Consider the following 6771-nt stretch of genomic DNA (forward strand, 5'->3'; position numbering starts at 1 on the left):
AGACACACAGACACACACACACACACACACACACACACACACACACACACACACACACACACGCACGCACGCACGCACGCACGCACGCAGCACGCACACATATATATATAGTGTAGAACAGAGACGTACGGGACGAGGGATTCCGTAAGGACACATATCAAAGTTGCAGTCCTTATTGCCAGTGCTGTTTGGCGTTTTAACAGTGTTTTATAGTGCCGAATGAGGTATGATTGCCTTTCTTTTATATATATATATATATATATATATATATATATATATATATATATATTTATATATATATATAGGCTATGTCACATGATTTCTTGGGGGCACACATGCGCACGGGGACTCCGAATACACGTTACACGTGCGTTGCTAACAGGTTAATCTCTTTATCCAGTAAGACCAGCGATGGGTGACTCACAGAGTCATCTTTGTGAGAGGTAATGTGGAAGGCTTCTGTCAACTCTCTTGTCACCTGTTTCTTGTGGGAAAATAAAATATCTGCGTTATCAAAACATGGTGTGCAACCACATTCTGCGCAGTGGAGGGCTAAGTGGGCGAAGGGCCGCCCCTGGAGGCTCGACGAATGCTCTCTTGATCTGATATTGACACAGCGTCTAGTTTGCCCTACATACACATGACCGCATGTCATCGGGATGCGGTATACGACGTTTTTCTTGCATTCAACAAAACGCCGCGAATGACGCACTGTACATTCTTGTGTGCCTTGGGGCTGTTCGAACTTCTTTCGAACCAGGGAGCACACACTACTCAGCTTATTCTTCGCCAAAAATGCCACCTTCGCACCAAATCGCGCTGCCACGTTCTTTAATCGATGTGATAACCCGTGCACATACGGGATTTCCGATAACGGGCATCGCTCATTAGGATCCCGTCCTTTTTCTTTGGAACCGTTGCCCTCTGACAGGATGGCTTTTTTCACTTTCTTGCTCGCCACGAATAACACCGCGTCGGGGAAGCCTGCCTTCCTGAGCCGCGCTACTTGCTGATTGAAGGACTGCCCCACACCGTGTGGGTTATACGCCATGTGGTTGCACGCCATGCTTTGATAACACAGATATTTTATTTTCCCACAAGAAACAGGTGACGAGAGAGTTGACAGAAGCCTTCCACATTACCTCTCACAAAGATGACTGTGTGAGTCACCCATCGCTGGTCTTACTGGATAAAGAGATTAACCTGTTAGCAACACACGTGTAACGTGTATTCGGAGTCCCCGTGCGCATGTGTGCCCACAAGAAATCATGTGACATAGTATATATATATATATATATATATATATATATATATATATATATATATATATATATATATATATATATATATATATATATATATATATATGTGTGTGTTTTCTGATAATAAATTTAGTTGAAAACTGCGTTGTGTGTGTTCTCTTCCCTTGGTCCAGTTTATTTGTGCGCAGTTCCAGTCATGGTAGAAAGACCTCAAGACTGGGAATGAAAGAAAAATCTGTTGAGCGAGTTTCCAAGTTATCTGATGGGCATAGAGCAGTAATTTTTAGCTGAGGTACTCTGCGACACCATAATCTAAGTGCTGGGTGTGTTGGGTCAATACATTCCGCAAGCATTTAAGATTTCAAAAAACGTTGAAAAAAGTGTTGCAGGGTCCCTTAAGACACGATAGTTTTTCTTGGGCTACTTGAACGCGAAGATTTTGGTCTGTCTGTGTGTCCCTCGATTCACTCTTCAAGCCAAGAGTTTAAAAAGTACTTGAACGAGACGTTTATATCGGCAAAGCATTTCCAAACTTCTAAATGGGGTGGCAATGTTCATACCTGTCAACATGAGCAAAAAGAAAATATTAGGCCTATACGAGGCAGAACATTAATACATACGTGGCATTTGTATTGTCCTTTTAATTAAAAATACACGGCTGCTTGACTTTCGCGATTGCAAATAAAAATACACCGTGAAAAAAAATGTTTTGACCTCACAAAAAAAAAAAAGCGCTCGCGGCGCCCCCTTGTGGCAGTGTTTCAAGTTTAACAGTGACAAAAGGTTCGAGTAGATGGCGAGAGCAGTGGAACGCGGCAAAATTGAATTGACTTGAGCAAACCTCTACTGTGTTTATCACGGGTGGGGAGGGGGAGCGAGACGGGAGGGGAAGAGTGTGTGATGTGGGCGGGAAAGAGTAAAGAGGTATTCACGTGGCAGGGGCGGCATAAGACTATGGTCTTTCAACGACTTTGAAGCGAATTCAGGAGATACGCGGTCGATTTTAACACGGACGTGTTTTTTTCCGAGATTCACGAAGATTTCATTTCGTCATATCCGTCACTGAAATCACGTTAATACCTCGAAGCAAGCGGCCTGTAAGGGGTGCACCCCTGCACACAGGGTATTCTTGCGGGGAAGCAACCTTTAGTACCAAAGAGTACGCTGTGCTTAGGGTTGTTGGTTTTCGGGTTTTATATTTTAGCACGAAAGTGTTTTATGCCGACATACACCAAAATTTCACTGACGTTATATGCGTGACGGAAATGACGCCAGTACACCTTTGCCGATGTGACTCGCCAGCAGGACGTCGCTCCCAAGCACACCCACAAGACTGCCCCCGACCCGCAATTCATACTCAGCTGCAGATTTCGCTGCACATTTCACTTTCGTGTTTTATCGATTCCTATGACAGAGAAATCAAGCACAGTGTTTTTGTAAGCTCAATATAGGTGTTCACATAACGTATAACGGCGGTTTCCCTCAGTGATTGCTTTTTTACCTGTGGGTGCCAAATAAATCATGGGGGGGGGGGGGGGGACGAAGCGAAATAAGCTTTATCAACGAGCAAATAACTTTTGCCTTTCCTTCTTCTGCTAGTTCGAGCTATGCCTAGGACAACAACAGCAGCTATAACGATAACTGCACCATCACAGCTGGAATCTGGGAGCAACCGTAACAAAAGATAAATAAAATGTAAACCCATTGCGAGAAAGCAAGGAGATGTTTTAGTGCCTGGGCCTCTCGTCGTCGCCTTCCCGTTGGGCGCAGTAAACCGAAGTCGGTTTCGACGGTCTTGTACTCCCGCTTTCAGAAAACAATTGTTCGCTTCCTGTCTACAGGCGTCCTGCTCACCATAGCCTCCCGCAGAGGAGGCGGAATTTCGAACTGAACGACTTGAACTTCGTTCATCGCCCATTGCGTTTCCGCCCGCACTAGAGCCGCACAGTACTGCATTCTTTAAAGGGACACTGAAGTGATATGTAAACATTGCGGGATTACTAGCGCAAATTGTAGTCCGGAGTCCCCAGGCCATGTTTCGACCACTCTAGGCGCGTTTACGCGATTTTATTTAGTAGAAAAACTAATTCGAAAACGCTGTCCTCCTCTCTTTACGCTCGCCCATTTTCTGTGGCGTTTTCGTGTGACGTCAGGAGGGGATGAGCTGGCAATTGGCTGCGCCACGGCTGCGCTACTGCACGGCTCCCCGGCCGACAGAGCCAGTCGGCCCAGCGTTTCGTCCGCCGGCCGCCGGCGGGTCGTCGCAATCAAGGAGGTTAAAAAAAATTGCTTGGTCGCAATTCGTTCGCTTAGTTGAAACGAAGCCAGGACACGTTTGTGAATGGAAGAATGTGCCTTTCTTTACTTGGTTTGTTTGTACACTGTATCTAGCTCCAAGTCAAGGTCGCTTCACACAAGCGCTGCACATGCGACGCTTCGCTGACTGGTACGCCAGTAGGAATATATAAGGCCTCTTGAAGGCGGGAGAAGAGTCAGCGAAGTCAATATAGGTACTAAGCAAATAAAATCAACTGATATTTTTACCGTACAGCGTAAAACTAGGGCGCGGGAAGCACGTTTTTGCGCTGGGCGAACAAGCACAGCGGTCAGCAGCACGACTACGCATCTGCGAACGCTTTTCCGTCTACGAAATGCAATTGCTAGACGTGAGCTACTGTGGAAACTCGGGCGACGCGTACTGCACGATCGCAGTACAACAAATAGTCACCTAAGCGGCTTGAAATGCCAAAACTAAATAAAAGTGTAAACCGGTTGTACAATATATACCCTATATTAGCAAGGCATTGGCGTCCCGCTCCGTAGCCTAGCGGTCTGAGGCGCTAGGAATCCACGGCGAATGTTTTGCGAGTCACGAGTTCGAATCCCCGCGGGTACGTGCTTTTTTTTTTTTTTTTTGAAGTTAACTTTTTTGTTTTCCGCCGATGTTTTCTATATTGAGTTCACCTTTTTTGGGGCCGCAACGTTCATGGCTACACGAACTAGTTCACAAAACGCGCGCAGGCTGGCACTGGCGCGCTAGCGAGTTCTCGTTGGCGTGCTGTTGCCATAAGCACCGACTGCTTGCAGGCAGTGGGCACAGGCCAGAATGAACAGACCCTTGGCCTGGTGCGAACACGCTTTTTACGATACAGGCATGAGGGAGGCAAGCTCCAAATATGGGGGAAAAGCGCATGACATTTGGGCGTCTGCGGGTACGCGGAGGGCGTTCATGCACTGCGTAGGTCTCGGCTAGTGAATGCTACGACTACAAGCCGTCCTGGGAGGCTTATCTTGTGCATTTTACAGCCGACAACATGGCAGAAGCGCGGTACGATGATTACTGAGATATTGAGAATGCCCATCCAACAAAGCCATTGGTTATGTTTTACAGAACCGAAACCGAAACCGAAACTTGTGTGATTGCTAACCTTGGGCATCGTCCAATCACGGCGCCCCTCCTCTCAACGTCACAGCCTTAGTTGGTGCGGCCGCCGCAAACCGCGCATGGTACTTTTTCTTCTTTCGCGCTTTGTAAAATAATTACCGATTTGTCAACCGGATAAACGATGAAAAGTGTGCTAATTTGAGCCAGTCTACGCAGTGCAAGCAAAAACGGGAGCTTGACAAATTCACTTCAGTGTCCCTTTAATGTGAAGCCAAGCAGAAAGTGGAACAAGAAAACCCCCAACGGAAGCTAACTACCCACCTACCGCCCACATGTTTTCATTCGCCATTCTATTATCTCGTTTCCTTCTCTTGCCAAGACTGCGCTTATTGAACGGCGGTTGTTCCGGAACCGTGGTTGTCCCGGCAATGTTGGATTTATTTCCAGTCAAGCCGTGATTTGGTTATCGGAGTTCATTTTCGCGCTTGGAATCGCAAACGCGGTTTTTAACGAGACCTCCGCTTTTATCATATCCTTTTCTTTTGTTTTCTCAACATCGAATTACTAACCTCCCCTTTATTCCCGTTTCTTCCGTGCCTTTCTTTCTGTCTTTATACAACTTGTATGGTCGACCGGAAGACATTTTCTTGATAGTAAAATTTCGTTGTGCAAGTTACGAGTCATCGATGCATTCCACTTTTTTTTATGTTTAATTCACTCTAGTCAAGGTAATGCAGCAGCAGCGTAGAAATGTTAAACAGCGCCTCGAAATCAACAAGGCAAGAATACGTATAAACAACGGAGAACATGCTAAGATTTTTTATTGGGAAACACGCTAAGGTGAAAGGCAGAAAAAATATCACGAGAACTTGCGTAATACAATATACAAAAAAAAAAAACAAATGTGGAAGAAGTCACAAGGAACCCACGAAGCCCCGAAGAGAAAGTGTTGCCGTTCAATCTTTACCGGCGCAAATGGGCGCCGTAGGAAAACTTGATTACTGGGGCTTACACTTTGACGCGCGGTTCAAGACACGGGAGTAGTATTAGTGCGTTAGTACGATGGGTTCGTACGATGGTCCGCGCATATTTAAGAGAGAATCAAAACAAAGTTGTGTCTAGCATTGAACCAAAGTAAAAACGGGATTAATGATCACCCACAGCGCGTCCCTTATGTTGACTCTGCAATAGAGAAATAGCTGTAGGAAAACAGATCAGAGAAAAAAGCTAAGCAACTGCATGCAAACATGAAAATCAAGCATACGCTATCCGCTTACCATTGAGGGAGACAAAGCAGGAAATTTCTGACGGGTAAGCACTCCACAAGGCTCAAGACAATCACCGGCCCGCACTTTCACCGTTTGCACAAACCTCTGTACGTTCTATGGGGCGTGGAGATGAGCATTGCCCCCCGCAGACCGTCCACGACCTTCAACAGGACATTTTGTATGTCAGGGTTTCTACCCATCCACCCTTGACCGTTGACCATGAGAACTTCGGCAGGCTCGGAGAGACACATAGCAGTCGCTAGCACTGCTCATGTGCCGCCCTTCTAGAGGCAGCCAGGTTCCCAGTGCAACCTTTCTTCAGAGATGATGTTCCTAGTGTGGCCGAGTGTAACGGCAAGCGAAAGAGCAGCATTGGTTCTGCACACGGCAGCAGCTACAGAACGGCAAAAGAAATGCAGAGGAAGACGAAGGCTGGGTCGCGGCAAAAAAATACACAGGTCGTCTTCAGAGACGCAGAGAGAGAGAGAGAGAGAGAGAGAGAGAGAGAGAGAGAGAGAGAGAGAGAGAGAGAGAGAGAGAGAGAGAGAGAGAGAGAGAGAGAGAGAGAGAGAGAGAGAGAGAGAGAGAGATTGGGAAATGCCGAACGATCTTTTTCCCCACATTAAATCGCCGCTGACGCTGGGTAGAGTGAAACGTGACGGTTTTTTCAATACTTATTATCCTTTGTTGGAAAATACAATGTACTGCAGGGGCGGAATAGCGTAGAACGAGCTGCCAGAGCCTATTACTGTCAAATAACACAAGGTCACGGTTTACTTTGCTTTCCTGATTGCATCAAAGTTTCACGCAGAGCGTGTAAGCAGACGCAGCTGCGGAACCGCGCTGACCACGAACT

This window comes from Haemaphysalis longicornis, unplaced genomic scaffold, assembly GCF_048455015.1.
Source record: "Haemaphysalis longicornis isolate Haplotype H1 unplaced genomic scaffold, Haemaphysalis longicornis Haplotype H1 scaffold_7, whole genome shotgun sequence".
Classification (NCBI taxonomy): domain Eukaryota; kingdom Metazoa; phylum Arthropoda; class Arachnida; order Ixodida; family Ixodidae; genus Haemaphysalis; species Haemaphysalis longicornis.